At 46.3% G+C, this 22,168-nt stretch overlaps 1 long non-coding RNA gene across 2 annotated transcripts; it reads right to left on the bottom strand.

The window, feature by feature from the left end:
- Positions 1–3,022: 3,022 nt before the first annotated feature.
- LOC115900442 lies at positions 3,023–21,356 on the bottom strand. Of its 2 annotated transcripts, none has more exons than XR_004060119.1 (3): positions 21,182–21,356; positions 20,867–20,974; positions 3,023–3,368 (listed from the first exon to the last, which is right to left on the bottom strand). It is a non-coding gene; the product is annotated as an uncharacterized LOC115900442 (long non-coding RNA). The 2 variants fall into 2 exon arrangements; XR_004060120.1 differs by lacking the exon at positions 3,023–3,368 and adding an exon at positions 20,627–20,698 and having other exon boundaries at positions 20,900–20,974.
- Positions 21,357–22,168: the final 812 nt, after the last annotated feature.

Genomic DNA, 22,168 nt, shown 5'->3' with positions numbered 1-22,168 from the left:
TAACAAAATAAACAAAACCATTCATAATCTCAAGCAGAGCAGAATATGAGCTCTGTGTTCCAATACAAGTGAAAATGGATTTGGTCTTTTTGTAGGTAGAAGAAACTCATAGCAGTTTGAGTTTTACTTCTTCTTAGGCTGATTTTTTTAGCCTGCGTGCATATTTGTTTTTAACATTAAAACTCAAGTTCCATTGGTTGTGTTTGGTACACATAAAGCCCTTTTGATTCCTCAGAGGTAACACTGGCTTCTCTGTTCACTGTGCTCTCTTCTTCAGGAGTTCCCATTATACATACATTGGATCTCTTGACCTTCCAGGTCTCCTACTTAATTTTTTATCATTTTATTTATTTGTCACTTTTCTCTGAGCTTCTCTGTATTCTCAGGTTTATCTTCTATGTCGATGAATCAATTGTCTACAATTAACTGCCCGCGTTGCGGTTTAAATTTAGCAATTATTTGGAAACAGCCTTTGAGGGTCTTGCTTTTTCCCCTGCAAAAATAAATGCCAGTTCTGATTTCATAGGTGCAGTGCCACCCTAAATTTTGTGAAAAATAGAAAAGAGGAACTTTCTAGAATTTTCTGCTTCTTGCTGCTGCTTCATTTCACAGAGCAACATTTATTCTGAGTCCTTAAAACTTCTGATTGTCTTATGATAAGTCACCATTATTTGCTTATCTTTATAAAGAAAGGTTTCTTTTGCCTGTTTTTGAGTTATCATGGTTTCTGTAGCTAGATCAATATTTCAAGCAGAGACTAAAGGATATAGGAAAAGTTGAAGGCTCTATACTTGCTCTGTGAGATTGCTTGCCCAGCAGTGTGGCTGTGGAGGGAGCAGGGCCAGAGCCCTTCTGTGGAGGTGCTCTCCTCTGTCTGAGAGTGTCTCTCCACACTTCTGGGAGCAGACTTTCCCTTCTCTGCAAGGTGTGGCTGCTGGCAGGGTCCTCATGTGCTCTCCTGCCACCTCAGTCCCCAGTCCAGCCCTTCTAGCTGGGGAACAACACTGCAGGTCTCTGGGGTCTTTCCGAGAGAGTTCTCAAATGCACTTTCCTTCTTTGATGGGCAGACATGGTTAGGGTCGATCCTTCCTTCCTTGTTGTCCTGTGTGCCAAAAAAATCACAAAATCTTGAGTTTCCTGTTCTGGGGATGCTACTGTAGGGTGCAGCTCCAACTTTGGGTTTTTACGACTTTTTCATGTCTCTAGTCTTTTCCATAGGAAGCTTGGTAGTAAGGATGGGGAGAGATGGCAACCATGAGCCCACCAAAGAAACCAGTGCCCAAACCCACCTGAGAATGAGGAGGAGGGGCCAGGTTGAGACCAGAGGAAGTGCCTGGCTGCCTGCTCCTGCCCCCAATATGTAAGACAGGCTGCTGCTCCTCAACCCCAGGAGGATCCTGAGCCCACCCAGCCCAGCCTAGGGGAAGAAGGGCCCTGTGGGCAACGTGGGCCAGCTCTCCTAAAGGAGCTGACCTGTGGGGTCTGAGAAGGAGGGCTGACTCCAGCCTCTGCCACTGAGACCATTCCTGCTTCCACTGTCCCCAGGGGCCCAAGTTCCCCAACTCGGAAGGAAGGAGGGTGGGAGTGACCAGGCTCTCTGGTAAGGCCTTCCGGCCCGACTCGGGACCCCAGCGCTCATTGCAGCTCCCCCAGCCCAGCTCGCTGCATCAACAACGTTTCCCCTCTCTGTGTAGCTAGAACTGGGGATTCTTTCATTAAGAAACATTTTTATGTTCGCCTCTCTGACTCAAGGAGCAACAGAAGGTAAAGACGAGTGACTTTCACGTCACAGGTGAAAATAAAATTTCCTCTAGACAGTCAACAGCAACACCCTGAGAGCAGGAAGGTAAATATGTACTTTCTCCTTGTCCTCTCTCATTTTCCCCTTTTGTGTGTTAAGAAGCCCCTGTTTTGCGTGGCTGGCAGGAAGGCGTTGCGTGGGAACGCCTGCAAATCTGCAGGACCCGGAGAGTGGGGGCAGCGGCATTCTTGATCTCACTCCTATCGATCGCCTCTAATGAGCGCCCGTGCAGCTGCGGCTAATGGTGGTGCGTCTGGTGTTAAGGGCAAGTGTGGGAGAAGATTATCAACCCAAGGGGCTTCACAGTTGCCGGACTGCCCAGAGCCCTCGGGGCGAGGATGCACTTGAGAGGTCACTGAATCAAATGAGGGAAGATTCAGTGCCTGCCGCCGGAAGAAATGCAGCAGGACTGGAATTTTTTTTCCAACAGAGACTACAGGCATCAACAAAACCGTTACCTTCTGCTAGTCATTAGTCCCTGACCCTTTGCCGGATAAGAAGGCTCCTACCGGAGCTGCCTCGTCCTAATTATGACTCATCAGACGGCAGCAATCCTACCCAATTAGTGGGGCTTAAGCGAGGGGCACTTGATGGAACAAGGGTCCGAGCCCCGTGTGAACCAAGGAAAGCTGAAGGCCTGATCCAATGCCCTGCACCCTGAGTCTGCTCTTACCTGGGGGGCCAGGCTGCCATTTGATCTGACGCACTTGATATTTCATTCACTGTGTTGCTCACCACCCCCCTCGGAGATCTGACAGGGGCCAGATGAGTGGCCATAAGAGGTGCTGAGGCCAGTGGCCTTCAAGGGACAGCTAACCGGCAGATCCCATAGAATGCTTGCAGTCAAATGTCAGCACAGAAAGGGAGCCACAGGTATTAGACAAGATAAAAAAAAATGACTGTCGAATGCCTTCAGGGGTCGGGCATGTTGCACATTCTGAACTTTAATAGCATAATGGAGTAATTGCAGCTGGGGAAAGAACTCAGACCCAGCAGGAAGGGTGAGCGCACTGAGGCTGGGAAACACAGGCGGTGGGGAGGGGGCAGGGAGTGACAACGCATGTCCCATGCTTTGCAGAAATGCCCAAACCACTATTTATTTTAACGCTGTAAATAAGCAATTTAAATATTATCCTAGTTCCATAATAAGTAACATGATAACGTGATACCCTGCGGTTATAACAAATTATTTATTAGGTTTTTTAAAATTCTAAGGCAGCGTCTTTGTAACTGGGAGATTTACATTGGGTCAGACCATTAAAAATATGGGTGTGGATTGGCCCCTGCCGCGTGAGGGAACATTGATCTCTGAAAAACGACTGACAACCACATTCTCTTTGTCAGCTTTTCCTACAGGAGCAGAAAGGTCTTTAAAAGTGGTCACCCCACAAAATCACCACACACACCCAAAACCCACCCTGTATGCTTCCAGCCCCTCTTCGTGTGTTTAGCAGAAGGAGAGAAAAGGAACCCAAAAGACCTGGGCTGGTTGCCCCAGAAGCCCCTGCAGTTGTGAGCCCTGGCGTGTGCACATTCAAAATCATGCCGGTGTTCGTTTCCAGGGCACCTGAAAAGCAAGTTGGGAAGCATCGAGTTTAGTGAAGACCACGTTCAACTTTCTCAGGACCCAACATCATTAAGGGCATTAACTTTTACCAATGGAGCGTAAAAGATAGTGGGGGCTGAGCTGGCCATTATTAATGAAGATGAGCCTTCTTATGAATATATTAATTAAATTTTTATTTCTTAATAAGATCCTTACATATCTAGCTTAGGAGCCCTTTCTTTAGCTCAATGTAAGATACCACTGAACTTACCAAGAAATAGGAAGGACTGCTGACCTCAGCGGTTCTGACAAAGTCAGAGAATATTGTGGGCCAGCATGTCTGTGATTAGGAACCAAGTATGAGAGACAAGTAGGGCTGTGGATCCTCACAAGGGGAGTCCTGGGTGCTGAGATGATCAGGGAGGACAAGCGGTGAGCACGTGGGCAAAGCAGAGCATGCTTAGGAGTAGGCAGAGGATGGGAAAGGCTCCAAGTGCTAGCACGGAACAAGCTGAGGTGTGGGGCCAGGAGCACCTGAGGAGGGCATTAGATAGTACATAGAGGGTGTTCCCAAACTTATCAACAAAGATCACACACCCACAGAGCAGGGCGGATCAAAATATGGAAGGAGAAACCCATGACTGAGCTCTTTAGTATGTGTGTTTTTCTCCTTTTGTAAGCTTTCTATAATGCACATATATTACTCAGAATGAGAAATATAAGTTTATGGAAAAAACTGCACAAACTGTGAATGGGCACATTCAGCTGCATAGAAGAACAAGTGTGAGGTCAAGAGGCAGCTGCCGCCAGACCTCGGAGGCCTGGAGAGTCAGAGGGAGGGGTCACAGCACAGCCACAGGCTTTCCCAGAGGCAGGCTCAGCATTGCAAGGGTCAGGGAGCCCCCACGTGGCAAGGCTCTGAGTCTTGTCCTCTTGTAGATCCAGCTCATTCCAAAGCCACCACCCCATGGCTGCCACTGAGTGACTTGGGCTCTGTCCACCCTGCTGCAGAGAGCAGGGACATAAATGACCATTGGAAAGGATGAAGTTGGTGGCATGTGCGGTGTTTCTAATCAACACATGGAAAGCGAAAGTCAGGTTCAGGTTTGTGGTCTATGCAGAGCATCTTCACGTGCCTAGTGCTGAGTTGGGCATGGGAGCTCATGGGGTTGGGAGTGGGGGCTGCAAGAGTGCAAGGCCAGATCTCTGCCCTCAGGAGCCTGAACTGTCTGGGGAAATTTGCATTCTCCGCACTCCTTCTAGTGCAATGAGCCAGGTAAACCACCTTGTTGGTCCAAATCTATGATACAAAGCCCCACTGCGCAATTAGATTCTCATCTGCTAAAGCTCAAAATGACCCAGGGTTCTGTGTGTTCCTGGGCTCCTAGGTGACCACAGTCCTCATGAGTCCTCCTGTGTGCAGAGATACATCATCTCAGACCTAGTACAGGGGGGCTCTCAGTCCACAGAGAACACAGCATCAGAGTCTACAATAGACTTACAGTTCATGATCACACGCCAAATGTCACAAGGCTAATTAGAGGAAATAATCTATCCAAAAGCAGTCCTTGCAAACCAGGAGATGCTTGGTCATGCAATAGTGAAGAGAGCTGCTCTGGGTCTTGCAGAGGGGCAGGCTCCTGATCCCAGCTCAGCGAGATGAATGCCAGTTAGGATGAGCCAGCCTGCCTGGGCTCCTCTCACCAGCTGCAAGCCACACATCCCTGCCCATGCTGGCCTGGAAAACCAGGGTAGATGTTGAAGGCCACTGAAGGGGCCCCTCGCCCTCCTTAGGATTCTCTCTTTCCTCTCTTCAATATATTCTGCAGCCTGGGACATTGCTCAGTTGACTAGCGGCAACCATCAAGGTACAGGCTTGGTCTTATCAGAAGGAGTGGCATGTAGGTAAATGGACACCCAGTGGAAGAGGATACAAAGGCCACAACAAGACAGTGAGGGAAGAGAACCAGAGACTCCTGTGCCGACTTCCCAAGCTGAGTCAGGGAAGCACCCTCCTGGACATGTGGAAGATGAGTCACAGGACATCCACAGGACAGGCTGCAGTGGTGCCTCCCCACACCTGGACCAAGACCAGCCAAAGTTCAGTTCAAGGGTCATTGTTGGAGATGCCCAAAACAGGTGAGGTAGACACCACAAGAGTGGGTCCCTTGTTGTGCACCTGATAACTAAAGAATGTCCCTTCCCAACCAGAAAGAAATGGATCAAATAATACAGGAGCCAGGAATTCCCAGCCACAAACCCACACTTAGGGCATGCAATGGAGACTCTCTCTTCTGATTTCTCACTCATGTGAGCCCCTAGTCTTACTGTAATGGCAAGTTGATTAAGAATTGAATGAATCTAAGAAGCTGTGACCATATAGAGTCTGTCTTGGCCAAGAAGGTAGCTAGATCCTGAAGGGATTTCAAGATCCTCAAGGGATTCCAAGATCCTGAAGGGATTCTGTTGCGCATAGAACTTTTTGGATGGGATAAAATTTTCACAACAGAATGCATCTACTGTCATTTTATTCTTGATCTTTTCATTTTGTGGTATTGTAAAACCATAGAGAATCGACGAATCTTAGCTCTGGAAAGAATGTTAGAAGCTAGTCAACCCAGTTCCTTTAGTTAACAAAAGGACTTGCCCAAGGTTCCAAGAGCTGGTTGGAGGCAGAGTAGAGGTTGCCACTGGTGTCTGGAACCGGGATCCTCCCTGCCTGGCACAACCAGGAAGGCTTCGGACACCCAGGACCTTATAACCGCATTTCAGAAGACACCTACAGTCTTGGCTCCAAACCCAATCGGCCTTGATATTGATCTCAGCTGTGCAACCTTCTGCCACCCAGAACTCTGCCCACCATATTGGACAGGGAAGCGTCGGAAGGTTGCGTGGTCCCAGGCTCTGGCCCTGCTGACCTCTTCATGTGTCTCCTCCACTTTCCCATTCCCATGCTGTCTCTGATCCACATAAGAGTCTCTGAACACTCAACGATCCTTCCTGTTTCTGCACGTTGCTCACACATGCCTCTCTACTTGAATGTCCTTTTCTCTCTGCACAGCCTGGGTCCTTCCAAGTCTACACCAACATCCAAAAAGTAAAATGTGACCTTCTCTAGGAAGGCTTTCCTGACACCTCATACCTCCCTAGCTCCTGGCAAGCATGGATTCTCTGTAGGGGAATGATGAGCACTGCGCTGAATTCTAACTGCAGGACTGACAAGACTGTGATTCTCTTGAGAGTAAAGATAGCTTTTTTTTTTTTCCTACACTTAGCATCCAACAAATGCCTGGTCCAAGGGAAGTGCTAAATAATTGACAAATGGCTGAAAATAAAACTAGCATTTACTAAGGGCCTATTATATTATATTAACTCATCCAATCTTCATAATAACAACATATAAGATTTATATGAGTTTATGTACAAAAAAAACTGGGGTTCAGAAAGTTAAAACACTTTGACAGGGTTGATAGAGCTGGTGCCCACAGGGAGCCAAGATTAAGAGGCCAGGGTGGCTACCAAGTGCAAAGAAAGAAGCTAGAAGACAGGGTTCTAAAAAGACCTGTCACAGAACTGCCTACTTCCTTCTTACAGCTGCACTGATTTTTCACAATCTCTGACTAAATCCATGAACTTTTTTTAATAATACATTATGCTGAAAGGATGGCCAGAGAATAGTGCAAACTAAAAAATAACTCCATTCTGCGGACCATTTGGGTGCATGCAGAAAAAAATCAATAGTTTGCAAAGAATTTTTATTATATTCCATTATTACTATATGTCAAGTTAAGTAAATGTAAGCAGGCTTCAGCCAAACCAACTGACAGGTGGTGGAGGGGAAAGGTATTGGCATTTCAACATGAAGAGCTCCACGGTTTCATCTCAAGATAATGCCAGTGGATAGGAAGCTCAGTGCAGAGAAATCCAAGGGACGGCTCTTCCCAGATATGGGATTCTCTCCACATCCTTCTTGAATAGCCTCATTGTGGAATCCACAGGCAGGCCTGCTTCAGTGGGTGGCCCACATGGGTTCTGGGTGAGGAGGCGGAGCTGGAAAGCAAGTCTTGGCACCTGGGATCCTATTTTCCCATTATAGTTCATGAAAAAGTTAGGCCCCAAACAATGACAAATAACAATTAAAATCACAACAGACCAGGTGTGGTGATTCACGCCTGTAATCCCAGCACTTTGGGAGGTCAAGGCAGGAGGACCATTTGAGGTCAGGAGTTCGAGATCAGCTTAGCCAACATGGTGAAACCCTGAAACTCCGTCTCTACTAAAAATACAAAAATTATCTGGGTGTGGTGGCACATGCCTGTAATCCCAGCTAGTCAGGAGGCTGAGACAGGAGAATTGCTTGAGCCTGGAGACAGAGACAGCAGTGGGCCGAGACTGCACCACTGCACTCCAGCCTGGGCAACAGAGTGATACTCCATCTCAAAAAGAAAAGAGAAAAGAAAAGATCACAATGAAAACTTTTAAAATTTAAATTTTTAGGTGTAGTGGGATAGCTGTGATAAAACTGTTCTATATTTGACTGTGATGGTGATCACACAAATATACAAAATGGCATAGAACTAAACACACACACAAGTAAGTACATGTAAAATCTGAATACAGTCAGTGGGCTGTATGAGCGTCAGTATCCTGGCTATGATACGTACTGTGGTTAAGCAAGGGTAAAGCAGATACAGGATCTCTCTGCATTGTTCCTTACCATGGATGTGACACTATAGTGAACTCAGGATAAAACACATTTTTCTGAAAAACTAGTCATTACTCAGATTAAGATTCTGGATGTACCAGGCACCATTGTGAGAGGTAACCAGTTGGCTGAGTTGTGTGGTCACGGCATTTGCAATGTCACAGCCAAAGAATTGTTTTGCTGTGCTCTGTGCTGGGACTCCCATTTACACTTTCCCAGACCTTTCCTTCCCACGGCACTGCTCTGTAGTCAGACGTAGTTCCCTGAGAGTGGACCACCGACAGCCCAGGCCGAGGCCGAAATGGCAGAGCCTTCCTCTGCATCTGGGCAGCCTGTGATGCACCAGGTCAGGCATGGTGGGAATGGGAGGACTTCCGCATACTGCATTCTTCACTCTTAAAAAGCAGGCATCATAGGAGTATGGGCAAAGCTGCTGAGTTTTGTATTTTTAGCATCAGAAATGAAGCCAGCTGGAGGGCATCCTTGCACACCCATCATAGGAGTAGAGGAAAAGCCACTGAGTTTTGTACGTTTTAGTTTCAGAAGTGTAGCCAGCTGGAGGGCATCCCTGTACCTTCTTCCTTCTTTCTCTTCCACGTAGCTTCTTTCTCTACACATCTCAAACCCAAAGCCCAGCCCTCAACCCACTAAGCAGAGTGGAAAGGTCCCTCATTAGGTCCTTCTCTGGGTGGTGCTCTTCTCGCCAGCCTGTGACAGACAAGACCAAGACTGGAAAGTAGGATAAAACAGATTTCAACGTAAAGATGCTGGGGACACTGTCAAAGTCTATCGCCCTCAGGTAGTGTGGGTCACACATATTCCCAGCTTCCCAAATCCTGCAAGGAGGAGACACCATATTGCCAGACCTTTAAAAAAAATTTTTTTAAGACAAAATAAAACCCTATTTATAAAGCAAATGACAAATCAGGCCCAACCGAAGACTGTGACTTCCAATTGCAAAACAGCTGTTTGTAACTTGAGGATTTCACCGGGTAAATGACGGCCTCTGTTAGGCTGACTTCGATGCTCAATCCTCTCACATTCCCATCACAAGTTCTGAATGCTTTTGTTTGTCTTGCAATCTTCAGGGCCCCTACCATGGCTGATGCTTTTGGAACCTTTCCAATCCTATCGTTTGAATCTGTCTCCTGCTTATGGGCAGCAAAAACACAGTAAAAATGTGCAGTGCATCCTGTTTGCAACAGGAAATGAGTCTAAGACCCATGGCTTAAGAGAGCAAACACAGGTTCCCAGACTAGCACAGACCCATAATCAGCCTGTCTAGCAACTTTGGCAGAAGTTAAGTAAAAACTAAAATGGCTCCCAATGTCTTCCTGATCACACTGAAGCCACCAGGATTCTCTGAATTACAAGTGACAGAAATACAGCTCAAACTAGCTTAAGCACTAAGGATAATCCAAGGCCTGAAATAACTGAGAAAGTCCAGGGGTGGAGTCAGGAGCCAGCCTCATTGGAGTCTGAGGTTCAGCCCTGCCAGGTCATGTTGTGCCCTCCAGGCCAGCTGCCTCCTGCCTGGCTCACTGGCAAGCAGATCACTCCATCGCTCCAGGCTTTGGTCCTTAGAGTTCCTGATTAGTGAGAAAGTGAGCATCCCTCCAGAGAGCTCCAGTGCAAGCCCCGAGAAGGACTCTGTATGGCCCAAAGGAGGTCACGAGCCTATTCTTAAGGTGATCACGGAGGCTGCAGAGATGGAGGACTTCAGTTGGCCATAAGGGGCCAAGAGCCCACTCTGGGGCCTCCCAGCTTGGGAGTGCAGATAGAGGGGCATCTAGTATTAAAGGTGAATGCAGAAAAAGGAGGTGTCCAGTTAACCTTCGTATCTAAGCAAGATTCTTTCAGAATGTAAAAAGTGCTGAAATATGTAGATCTATGAAGCATGCCTATAATTACTGATGGCCGGTTGGAAGACAAATTTCTATAAGATAATTCAGATGTAGTTATATTTTTAAACTTAAAGTTTCCCAGTTCGGCAGTTCCCATTCAGATTGCATTTTAAAAATATGCTTTCAAGGAATTTCATTTTAAAGGAAAAGGTGAAACCCAAAACCACTTGCTTTAAGTTTTAAATGGAGGCTTCTGGACATGTTGGTGACTTTATTTATTTATTTATAGACTCAACCTCAGTGTCTGTTACAGTGAAAATGTACTGTGAGATCCAACTGCCATGGATAAAAAGATTTCAGTCCTATAGTTCCTGGAAAAAAAAAATTCTATTTTGTTCCCAAGTCCATTCATTTTATTTATAACAGAGGAAGCCAGACGAAATACACAAGTACTGATTCTCCTGTTTTGTTTAAGAAGTTTCAAGTTTATATCGAGATAAAGTATTGCAAGGAATTTGCTTAGAGATCACCGATTAACACAAGTCATCTCTTGTTTGCCAAGAACACGTATACATTTAAAAATGAATAATTAAAAGGAACCATTTTTTAAATATTTTACGAAACAGTCCTGGTCAAATTGCTTAGAGAGACCACACGTCACCTGTAGGAATTCCCCACCTTCTGGACTCTGGAAGTGCCCTCTAATAAGAATAAGACTTTAGCAAGTGAGGACTCACTTAAAAATTTAAACCGCCAAGACTCCCATGGAATGTTGGGATTTCTTACTCATCAAATGGAGGCTTTTTGGTGACAGCTCTCTTGGTGACAATGACAGAAACAGAACTCAAACAAGCTAGGAGACAGGAGAGGACGCTTGATAAATAAAACTGGCAAGTTACAGGGGGTGGGTGGCGACAACGGGATCTGAGAACTGGATGCAGCCAGGCCCCTTCCATGCTCACTGCTACCTAGGTCGATTTTGTTCCCTCAGTTGAGCTTCTCTGTGAGGGCAGGACCATGGCTTCTGGAAGCTTCTGGGCTCATATTCCAGCTCCACAACAAGAGAGAAAAGATTTGCTTTAACGCTCCCTGCTTTGAGGTGACTTAGATTCAACTTTGCCACGTGCCCCAAGTCCAGACTTGTCACATGACCAGAAAAATGGGGCACTGTGATTGACTCAGCCTCAGTTCCACCAACCCACATTCCAGAAGGAGATGGTATGTGGGGTCAGGGAAGGTCTGTACCACCGCCTTAGGTCTAGGCAAACAAACAGGGATCCAGGTCAGGACTCAGCATTAGAGTAGTGCCACTCAAAGTCCAAGGAGCAGTGAGGTCCACATGCTGTTCTCTCAGTCATGAGTCCATGCCAAGATAAGGAGCTTCACCAGCATGTAAATCAGCACACTGCCTCCTCTATTGAGGAAGTCTCACTCTCAAAAAAAAAAAAAAAAAAAAAATCAGTTCAACCAAAAACTGTGTTCAGAGACCTATTTGGCTTCGTGCTTTTGAGTGATGCTTCTGCACAGTACCCTGAAAGGTACTGGAGAAGCAGAAATAAATCTCACGCACGCGTGCGCACACACACACACACACACCATTTCTGATAATCTGGCAAGACAGAAGGGCATATACACAAAAAACATAGTGCAATAATGGCTGATGAGCATAAGATAAAGGTAATCATGGCAAACCTCTGAATGAAGGATCTATGATTTCATTCAAAACAGAAAACCTGTTCAGTGGAGCCCTCTAAAGAGCTTGTACAGCAAGACAGTGCTGCCTCGTTCTGGTGATCTTGTGGGTCCATCCCAAACAGGACCCCAGGAGAGACGATCGGCAGGAGCCCAGTTAGGACTTTGGCCCTGAGGACTGAGTAACCTTTGGTCCTCACCCTGTGCTCCAGCACCACAATTCCAGCTCTGGATTCCAACTTGTCCTCGTTGCTGAAGCTCAGGATCTGACCTTGAGCTCTCCTCTGCTTTCAGACATGAAAACCCCTCATGGACCATTCCGGAGCCATGCCAGAAAATTACCCTTGCTAATTACAATGAAATAAAGAGTACTTCTGTGCCAAGCAGCAAGCCTATGCTATCTCTACAGCAACTGTCAGGGAAAAAGCAATCCAGAGTCGCATTAAAAGAGAGAACTGAAAGTATTGTGCTCTCTCAGGAAATTGAAAGAAAAATCACATCTTTACTTTTGTCTGCCAGCAGATGTCTTTACCTTGGAGGATGTCCTTTCTGCCTGCAGATGGGTCAGGGGGCGGAAGGCTGGCTCAAGCCAACAAATGCACTTGAATTCCCAGATTCTCCAATCTCTCTGAAGAATACTTAATCTTAATGATATTTCTTGCAGATACACATTAATTCTGCATTGTTCCAGTCACAGAAAATGCCATCTTCTTGGACGATGGTATTAAACATTCACTTCATGTTTCTGTTTCCAAGATTGAGTCTTTCTTTCTTTTGTCAGGGACACAACTTTGTCACTGGGGTGCCAGGTTTCCTCAACCTCTGCTATCTCCCTGGGTTCTGGTGTTCTCCTGTTGTTACGCGGTGGCCCCTCCGAAGGCTTTGCATCATGTTTTCCCTGCCCATTGCATTAAAATGGCCCTGGTCATTCCTCTTCGTGCCAAGAGCAAGCTGGAAACCACCTTAGTAGCCCTCAGAATAGACCACAACTGCCCCCTCTTCTTAAGGGCCTTTGCAACGATGATCTCCAATTCTAACTTCTTTGTGTCATTCTAACTAGTCCCTTCTAACAAGAGGTAGAGATGCAGATAGAGACAGAGAGACAGAGACATACAGAGAGAAAGAAATATCACCATAAAAAACAAACAAAATTCCGAGACGCACCAGGAAATACTCAGAATCTTCACTAACCAATTTTCAAGTCTTCCTTTCCTGGTATCTTAACTGCTTCGGGGTTTTCTCTCAGCCAGGGAGCTGTTCAGTACAAAACAAAAATCATAAGAAGAGCATCGGTAACAATGCAGGACAAATTAGCCGTCAATGAGCATAATTTGTATGAAGCTCTCTCTGATTAAGAAAACAATACTTTGTTGCCTTCATGTCACAAAATTATTCCAATAGAAGGCTGCATGGAACAGAAAATCCAGTGCTGAATCATAAAAGGCAGTGGATCAAGGTCTTTCATCTAGGAAATCTTTAGCTAAAAAGAGAGAGAGAGAGAGAACATCAATCAGATATTATTTCCAATTATTTTTCAAATTGGAACAGAGAAAGAAAACACACACACACATAAGCCTGACATGGTGTTACTTGAGTTTGTTGCTGGAAGGAAAGTCCTTGCTTATATTGAAGTAAAGTTCTGAAAATAAGCAAAGAACAGATTTATTGATTTTGGGGGAGTCTGGGTGTAAAAAAGAGAGAGAATAAAGAAGTGCTCTTTGCCCGCTCTGTCCAAATGACATCCCAAGTGGCCTCCCTAATGGTGGGGGAGGGGAGGGGGCAGGTGCCTACCCGGGCACATGGACAGAACTGCCCTTAGGCTAGGGCTAATGGTATTGGCTGAGCCCTGCTGTAAGCCTCTCTTTTCTAATAGCCAACTTTCTATGTGCGAGAAGACAGACAGATATTGATTGGTCCAAATGCCCTTGAGTTGACAACATCTGAAATGAAAATCCACAAGGCTAGCACAAACTTTCTGCAAGTTCAATTTCTAGAATCTGATTATGACACTGGACTGTGAAATCATTCACACATGTAAAAGGCCTCTCTTTTTTGTACCCCCATTTGGCACTTGTAATTGGAGGGAGTTAAGTGGCTTCATCAAGCTTGTTATTCAAATATCCAACAGAAAGAGGCAACTGCAGGCTAATCTTGGGGTGATTAAAGGAAGAAATGTTCTCCCACTGGTGCAGGGCTAATGTCAGCAATGAAATGGACCAAGGCCTCACGCCACTCCCCACCTGAAAAAGGAATTACACGCAGCTTAAATACACAATCTCTAAAAAGCTCATGCACAGAGCTGCTTTCTGAGTTATTTCAGAACACCTACAGAGAAACTCATGATTTCATTACCCATGCATTTGGTGGGGATTAGAGCCCCCATTTTGTGGTCCCCATTACTCTATCACAATTAATTACTTTTTTTCCTTTTCCTTCCTCTCCCAAATAAGATGCTGAAGCTGCAATTCACAATTGTTAAAGTCCTGGGAATAGCAAGGTTTGCGGTACTCTATCCAGCTCTTATTAAAACACGCCTCTGTATTCTACAAATTCCTCTTGATCAATACATCGACTGCAGTATAAACCTTAAATAAAGCACTATTACACTTGAAGTACGCACTGTTCTTGTCTTAGTAGGTTACTTAGAAGCATAAAAAGGCAAAACCTTTTGGAATTGGCATCTGGACATTTGTGCCAAGGAAACTGCAGATGGAATACACATTAAATTTATTCCATCATTGATTGGAAACGCTGATCCTTTATGGCTTCACGTTTCTTTCCTCATTAATCTTAGTTAACCCTCTCAAAACAACGCCAGCTTTGTCGGTCCAAGTATCTAAAACCCACCATGCAGAGAAGGCAGCTTTTTAAGAAGGGTTTGATTCCTAGCATGAGTAAATCAGCCAACAATCCCTGTCTTAGAAAATGCCACTGCTTTCTTTTTTAAAATATTAAAACAAGAAAGAACAGCTTTCTGCACAACTCGGGGTTGGGGGGGATAAGTGGAAGGCAGAAGAGAAGGGGATGTTAGCAGAGTCCGGTGGGAAGCCCATGGATTGCCAGAGAAGAGATGAGCAGGAAGCTCGTGGACTTGTTGCTACAGCACCAGCCACGGGGAGTCATTTTCAGCACACATCCAATGTCACCCACGACCAGAACCTGGCGCAGCCAGGAACTCTGCAGGTCAATGTTTCATGACTTCTACAGCTCAAGAAGAGGTGCTTCCCAGTCAAATATACGTCTGGGGTTTGGGGATAATGCAATGGTTCTAAACACAAAAGAAATACTCTCAGGTGTAATGATTGTGTTCCCTGCACCCTAATTTGGCTAATTGATATGATACTAACTTTCCATTTTTCTGCCAAACAGAAAGAAATGCCTGGAATCACTAATTCCTTGCCCACAGCAATATAGGGGCCTTGGATAAGCCTCATGCTTATCCTACAGCTGGCTCCAAACTGCCCTACTGCCCCTCGGAACAGGCCACAACTGCCCTATTCTTCCTAACAGCCTTGCAAGAGTGTGCACCAATCCCGACCTTTTTATGTCTTTCTTCCTGGTCCCTTCTAACAAGAGACAGAGAGAAAGAGGGGAAGAAAAGAAATACTATGAAAACTTGGACACAAAATTCTTAAGGCTTCTAATTCTAGAAGAAATAGAGAATTCCTAGAAAGAAATAGTAACAATAACCACCTGTTTATTACAGCAAAAATTTTAAAATATTTAACAAAAGACATAAAACCCTCTCTGCTGGCATGAAGCATGCATTTAGCTTACTGCAACCTTATGGATGGGGCTCCAGAAGGTAAAAGCCCTTTTTGAATTCATGAAAAGATCAACATCTGAATATATATTAAAGATAAAGTCTAAGTACGTCATAAAAGGCAGAAAAACACCAACCTAACTTCTAGGTGGATGCGGGAGCCACGGGTCCCCACTGAGGGGACAGAGCCCTGGGGAAGGAGGTGCTAAATGGATTATGCTCACATTGCATCCACATAGGCCTGGTTTTAAATGGCGGGCTATCTTATGGGAAGGGATATATAAATCTCCCAACCCAGAAGAAGATGTGATCTCAGCACAAAATGGGAAACAATAGCTGGAAAGTAATACCAGAACTTTCAGATGGGATACAAAAAAGTTACCCGCATATGATTTATCTTCATGCTTCTAGACATTTGAAAACAGCTGTTCGGATCATTCCTGAGTACTTTGATTTAGAAAGGCCCCCACATGCCCAGAATCAGCCTGGGGCACAGGACAGAAACAGCATTCGCCATGGGACTGACTAGAACCCATCTACCCAGTCACTGCACACCATCCCCAACAGAGGGCCATCTGTGGGATCTGTCAGACTTCCCTCCCCTTCCAAGCAGAATTGAAGGGCAGTTAAGAGTCACAGTCCTGGCTCTGAACTGTGGCTCTGTCATCTTCTGCCCAAGTGACAAGCCCTCGAATTTCTGCACACCTCTGTCACCTCCACTACAAATGGAGATTCTGTCTCCTACCCAGTAACCTTTTGGCCCTCAGAACAGCCCCCAGGATGCTCTAAAAGGCCACGCCCCTCCATCGGCACTTGTATTCTTCGTCACACTCTCAGCTCCAGGACGGTTTCTGTCCACTTCCAAAGAAAGAGAAAATCAGCCATTATAAGAACAGTCAACAAATGAGCACCGAGCTTTGAAGGCTGTTCCAAAAAGTGAGTTTGAATGTTTGAGCAATGCTCCACTTTGGTGGGGTCACTTAGGCTTCCAAAGTGATTCTGGAAAAGGTTACAGGTGTCGAGGAGCTCCAGCCTAGCTGTTTGCAAAGACCTCTCTGCCTTGACCTGAAAGTCAGAGCTTATCAGAAACACCCAAACATCTGAAAAATTCTTCTGTTTCTCCAACTGTGAACCAACCCACCGCCAAATGAGTGTGCCAGAAGACAGCGAAGATCCAATTACAAACCATTTACCTGTCTTGCCTGTTCCATTCGTGAGGTCCCAGCTCTGTGGCCCAGTGTTTGCTCTGCTTATGAGCAGCATTGACAGAAGGCCCTGCCCAGGCTGGGTCCTGATGACAGGCGTCCCTCGTCACACTCCAGTGAACTCTTCTGACAGAGTCAGGACCCCTGGGGGCAGAATCCTGTGACCTAATTGAGTGGCAATCCCCTTTCAGCCATGTCACTGCCACCAGCAGGGCCCTGGGCTCTGTATAGCCACCTCAGACTGTCTCTCCCCAAGCCAGGCTTGGGTCCCCATAGTCTCTCCTGGCTGAGTGAGCGGGAGCTGCAGTGTGGCTGGCTGCTCACAGCAGCTTGGTCCAGTTAAGCCCTCCACGCTGGGCTAGCTCCACACTGGGGACTAGGCAGAACCTGCACTTTGCCTTCTTAGAGGAGAAAAACACTTTTTGGATTGAGGACAAAAGATCCGCTGAAAATAGCCTTCCTGTGTTTTCACATGGAAAGAAAAAAAAAAAAAAAAAAAAAAAAAAAAAAACCTTGAAAGCAATGAGCTTCACCAGATGCAGCCAAATTCCAGGGCAGAACCCTCCCCACCACCCCACCTCCACCGCAGCCTCCTTCTGGCTTGTCCTTCAAAAAACAAAAACATGGGTTTTGGGTTTTGTTTTTTGTTTTTTTCTAATTTCATAGTAATACACACTTTTGGTAGGAAATTCATGAAAATGAAGAAAGAGAAGAAAATTCTAAGACATTTATAATTCTAATTCTTCTTCCCAGAATAACCACAATTTTTGGTATATTATTCTAATTTTTTCCATGAGTATAATATATATTTTTGTTTTTTAAAACAAAAACACAATTATACCCTACATGTCTTTTTTCGGTTATGAACATAGTCTGAACGACTTTCAAGTCCTTAAATATTTTCTTTTCATGGCATTGAAAGGGTGCAGAGTTGTAGCACTGTGTGTTTGCCCAAATAAATGCCATGTATTGAGATAAGTCATGCCATGAGGAACATCCTTACCAGCCCATGATTATTTATTCAAAATTCATAAAGAAGGATACATTCAGACAGAACTGGTTTAGTTCAACTGACATGCATTTTTTTTAAGCAGGAAAATGCTTTAAAAAAAATAAATACATAAAATAAGTGGCAGCTGAGAGCGGTGGTTCACACCTATAATCTTAGCACTTTAGGAGGTCATAGCAGGAGGATCTCTTGAGGTCAAGAGTTCGAGACCAGCCTGGCCAACACGGCAAAACCTTGTCTCCACTAAAACTACAAAAATTAGCTGGCCGTGTTGGTGCACAATTGTAATCCTTCCTCCTCGGGAGGCTGAGACTGAGAATCTCTTGAACCTGGGAGGCGGAGGTTGCATTGAGCTGAGATTGTGCCACTGCACTCCAGCCTGGGCAACAGAGCAAGACACTGTCTGAAAAAACAAAGTAAGTGAATAAATAAAATGGCAACCTCATCAGTTAGAAACTTGCCACAGTGTTTTTTGAAACACGCTCCCACAGGAGCTCCTTGATCTCCCCTCTGTGCTGCTAACACCACCTTTCCCAGGGGCCATGAGTGTGGCTGGCACTGTTTCTGCTTCTCAGTGTGGCCTCTGCAAGAACCACCACCCAGCATCACCCTGAGCAGAGCGACCACTTTGCTTACAGCATCTCTGCTTTGCTTACAGCATCTCCTCTCTAATGCCGGGGGCAGAGGAGCACTCCTTCTGGGTAGGAAGAAACACCTCTGCCAGCCTTTACGGCCTCTGTCCAGGGTCAGCCTCCCCCTGTTCTGGGAAGCCTGCCCTCCCATCTCCTGGTGGAGATACGGAACCTGGGGGTGGGGTCTGCTCAAAGCGGGTGGGCTCCTGAGCTTTACTTAAGGTGGCAGGGGTGGGGGGTGTGAAACCCAAACTCAGTGTAGTTCAACCTGTGTCTCTCCATGGCCTCCCCGTCTCTCTGAGGGATGCTGCCCAGACCTGCAAGCCAGGCACTCGAGGCGTCTTCAGGCATTAGGGACATCTTCAGTCTCTCTCTGTGCCTCTCTCTGCCTCTTTCACCAATCAATAGCTTGGCCACAAACCCCTACAACTGTCCCTTCAGAATATTTTCCTGGAGCTGGTGGTGTGATTATCTGGCACACAGAGTGCTTGGCATGGCTCCTGGCAAAACGTATTCCCCACAATTCTGTACCTATTGGCATACACATGTGTGTAAGTGTGCATGTAGACGGATGGATGTTTCCATGCACGACAGCCTTCTCTGGCTGCCCTCCTGCCCCCACTCTTTCTCTACCTGGACTCCAGGTTGGGGTGGGGAGTGGGAGGTTTGTTTTTTTTGTTTTGTTTTTTGTTTTTGTTTTTGTTTTGAGAAGGAGTTCTGTTCTTTCGCCCAGGCTGGAGTGCAGTGGCACAGTCTCAGCTCACTGCAACCTCAGCCTTCCAGTTTCAAGCGATTCTCCTGTCTCAGCCTCCCAAGTAGCTGGATTACAGGCACTCACCAACATGCCTGGCTACTTTTTGTATTTTTAGCAGAGATGGGGTTTCACCATGTTGGCCAGGCTGGTCTCAAACTCCTGACCTCATCATCTGCACGCCTCGGCCTCCCAAAGTGCTGGGATTACAGGCATGAGCCACCGCACCCAGCCAAGTCTTTTAAGCTATCAATCTGAGTACTCATTCATCTGCTTAGACCTTTCAGTGGCTTCCCGTCATCCCCAGGGACAAGTCTCGAATTGCTCACACACCTTACAAGGTCCTCTCGATCTGTTCCCACCACCTCTCCAGGGTCACCTCTCCATTTTCCTCCAATGCTCCTCCCCCACTACGACCTCTGCACACTGGTCTAGACAGCACTGTCCACCATGTAGCCACTAGCCACATGCGGGCATTCAGATTTAAATTTAAATTAATTAAAAGTAAATGAAATCAAACATTCAGTTCTTCTGTTGCAATAACCACACTGCATGCTCAGCTACCATCTTGGACAGCACAGATGAAGAACATTCCCAGTGTGACGTTCCCTGGATAGTGCTGCTCCAGACCTAGAGAATACCATTCAATCTCTCCAAAGAAGCATGGTCTCTCCCCTGGTAGTTCTGCTCCTACATCTAGGGAATCTGGGAAGACATCAGTGAATCGTTGTCAACATCAAACCCCATACTATGGTTGTAAGCATCATTCTTCTTAACGTATCTGGTTGGTTTTGTTCCTGAAATGTTTCATCAGTTCTTGGGCGATAGACTCCAAATGTAGTAAGCGGAACACCCCTTAGCCTGCCTGATGGCAAATTCCACTTTCCGAGTGTGTGTTTTCTAAAGCAAAGCTCCCTCCACCTATTTAATGCCCCAGCCTGTCCTTGCAGGTGTCCCCATCAGCCTAGGTGCAGGTGCATCACACAGGGTGCTTCATCTCCACCCATGGAGCCCCGTGACCTCCGGAGACTCTCCCCTTGTACACTCTGCAGCTGCAGTTGGAACAGCAGGGGCTAGAGGAGTCACTACCCATCTCCACCACACAGCCTGATGCCCCTCCTTGCAGGCAGTTCCAGAGCCAGGCACAGCTTGGCCCAACACACATGGTCAACCAGACTTTGAGACTTGGAAGGGGGCCAGAAGTTCAGAATCCACCCAACTGGAGCATCCAAAACCTCATGTGAGTGGCCCCCTCTTGTTAAGACATGAAAGGCTCTACCTAATATGAAAGGAGGAAAAAGTGATCCAGGAGAGGAAACAAGCCAACGATTGCCATGCATTCATGCCTAGTCAGCAATTAGCACAAGAGAGCTTTCAGTGTCAACGCAGGAAGAAGACACGAGGGGCTGCAGCCAGGAAGGGGGCCCGGGGGTTCTGAAGGTGAGCAAGAAGAAGAGGGAAGGACAAAGGTGGAGGGAGTGGAGTCTGAATCCCACCCTGCCCCCCAGTTTGTTCGAGGCCCACCCTGTTCTTCCCAAACACACTGGCCCACCTTGCAAGCAACTTCCACAATGAACATTTTCAACATCAAAATATTAATAATGAGGCACCTTCTCAAGGATCTCTTGTGAAACTTGCCTTTGGTTAAGGAATTCCTAGCCCAGGAAAGCAGTGGGAATCCTGCAGTAAGTGGCTTTCTAAGATCAGCTGGCAGGGTCCCAGCAGGCTGCTCCATAGTCTATAAGAATTACTAAACATCATTGCAAAGAGTGCAGAGTAATTCCATGGACCAAAGAGAAAAGGAAGATGAAGTTAATTGGCACCAGAAGTAAAGACCAAACCCGAGACTTGCCATAGAGTATTTGCTGACCAGAAGGGCTTTGAGGAAATCTGAAGGAGACCTGTGGGTTGCAATTACCCATTCTTTGTGGCCTCCGGAGGCCCTGGGTACCTTGGTGATCACAGTGAGAGAGTGGCTCCCATCTGCAGGACATTAACAGCTCCAGTCCATGGGCCTCTGGGAGTCCTGTAGAAACCAAATAACATGCAATATTGAAGACAGCATAAGGGGGTGAGCATGAGGACAAAACTTACAGCTGTACCCTGCAGCTTCTCATTGTAGAACTAGGAGTTCCTAGTACCCAAGGGGCAGCCACCACTAGACCCAGCAGCCAGTGGGGAGATGGCACGGGGAGAAGCTTTGGGAGCCTCCAGTCCACTTGAGCTTTTGTACCTGGAACCACCTTTCTGGAGACGTGGGACAAGCAGGGTGGAGATGTCACTTCTGAAAGAGAAGAGCAAGCAGCCAGCCTCCTAGTCCTTCCCACTAAATGTTTGCTCCTGCCTGGGAGGCGACCTAATGCTTCCCATGCAGGGATGCAGCTTCTGTTTGCAGTGGTACAATGAGATTTCACCACTCCTAAAGCTCCTTAGCCCTGTGCCAGGGGTTGTCATTCTAGATCCCACTTCCCAGGGCTGGCTCCATACCTGTCGTGCCTGACTGAGAAAACGGCTCTGCACGAGCATCGCGTGAGTGCCTTTGAATTGCACAAGTCTCCTACTTCACACTTGGGCAATGGTCCTCAGACAGAGAATACTTTTGGTTGGGATATGAAGCACCTTTTTTTCCTCTCGTACAGTCCCTGGAGTGGAAGTGCACCATGGAGATTGACTTCATGCATTTGCCAGTTTCCTTCCTTAAGTTGACATAAAGCAGAATTTGGTTTTGATCCAACACAGAAAAACCTCACATCAGTACTGGAGGGAGTGCATGCAATTCATGGTTTAAAATGGAATAAAAACCCCAAATGAGGGTGTTTTGGTGGGGGCTCTACAGTTGGTGACAAAGGATTTCACTTTAATGTCTAAGGACCACAAATTACACAAGCAGTGCTAGCTTAGGGGAGGCTGTCTTCTTCACACTGTCTCCCTAAAGTAGCTAGACAAGGCATTTCCATTCTTTCCCACTGACTCAGGGACAGAAAAAAAAATCATCCTGAAAAACTCACTGACTTTAAGACTTTGCCATGCATACTGGTCACTGCCCAGTTATAGGGTCCAATACCAATTTGTCCTCAATTTCTTCCCCAAATACCAACCCACACAGAATTAAGTGGGCTCTATGATGCTAACGTGGTTTGCCTTTACATTCCTCCCAAGGCACTCTCCCGTCATGAAGAGTGGCCGGGCAGTGGGGCTGCAGTAGCCACAGGCTGTCCTT

Source organism: Rhinopithecus roxellana, chromosome 11, assembly GCF_007565055.1.
Source record: "Rhinopithecus roxellana isolate Shanxi Qingling chromosome 11, ASM756505v1, whole genome shotgun sequence".
Classification (NCBI taxonomy): Eukaryota; Metazoa; Chordata; class Mammalia; order Primates; family Cercopithecidae; genus Rhinopithecus; species Rhinopithecus roxellana.
Note: the sequence above shows the minus strand (reverse complement) of the source record. Positions and strands in the feature narration are given on the sequence as shown.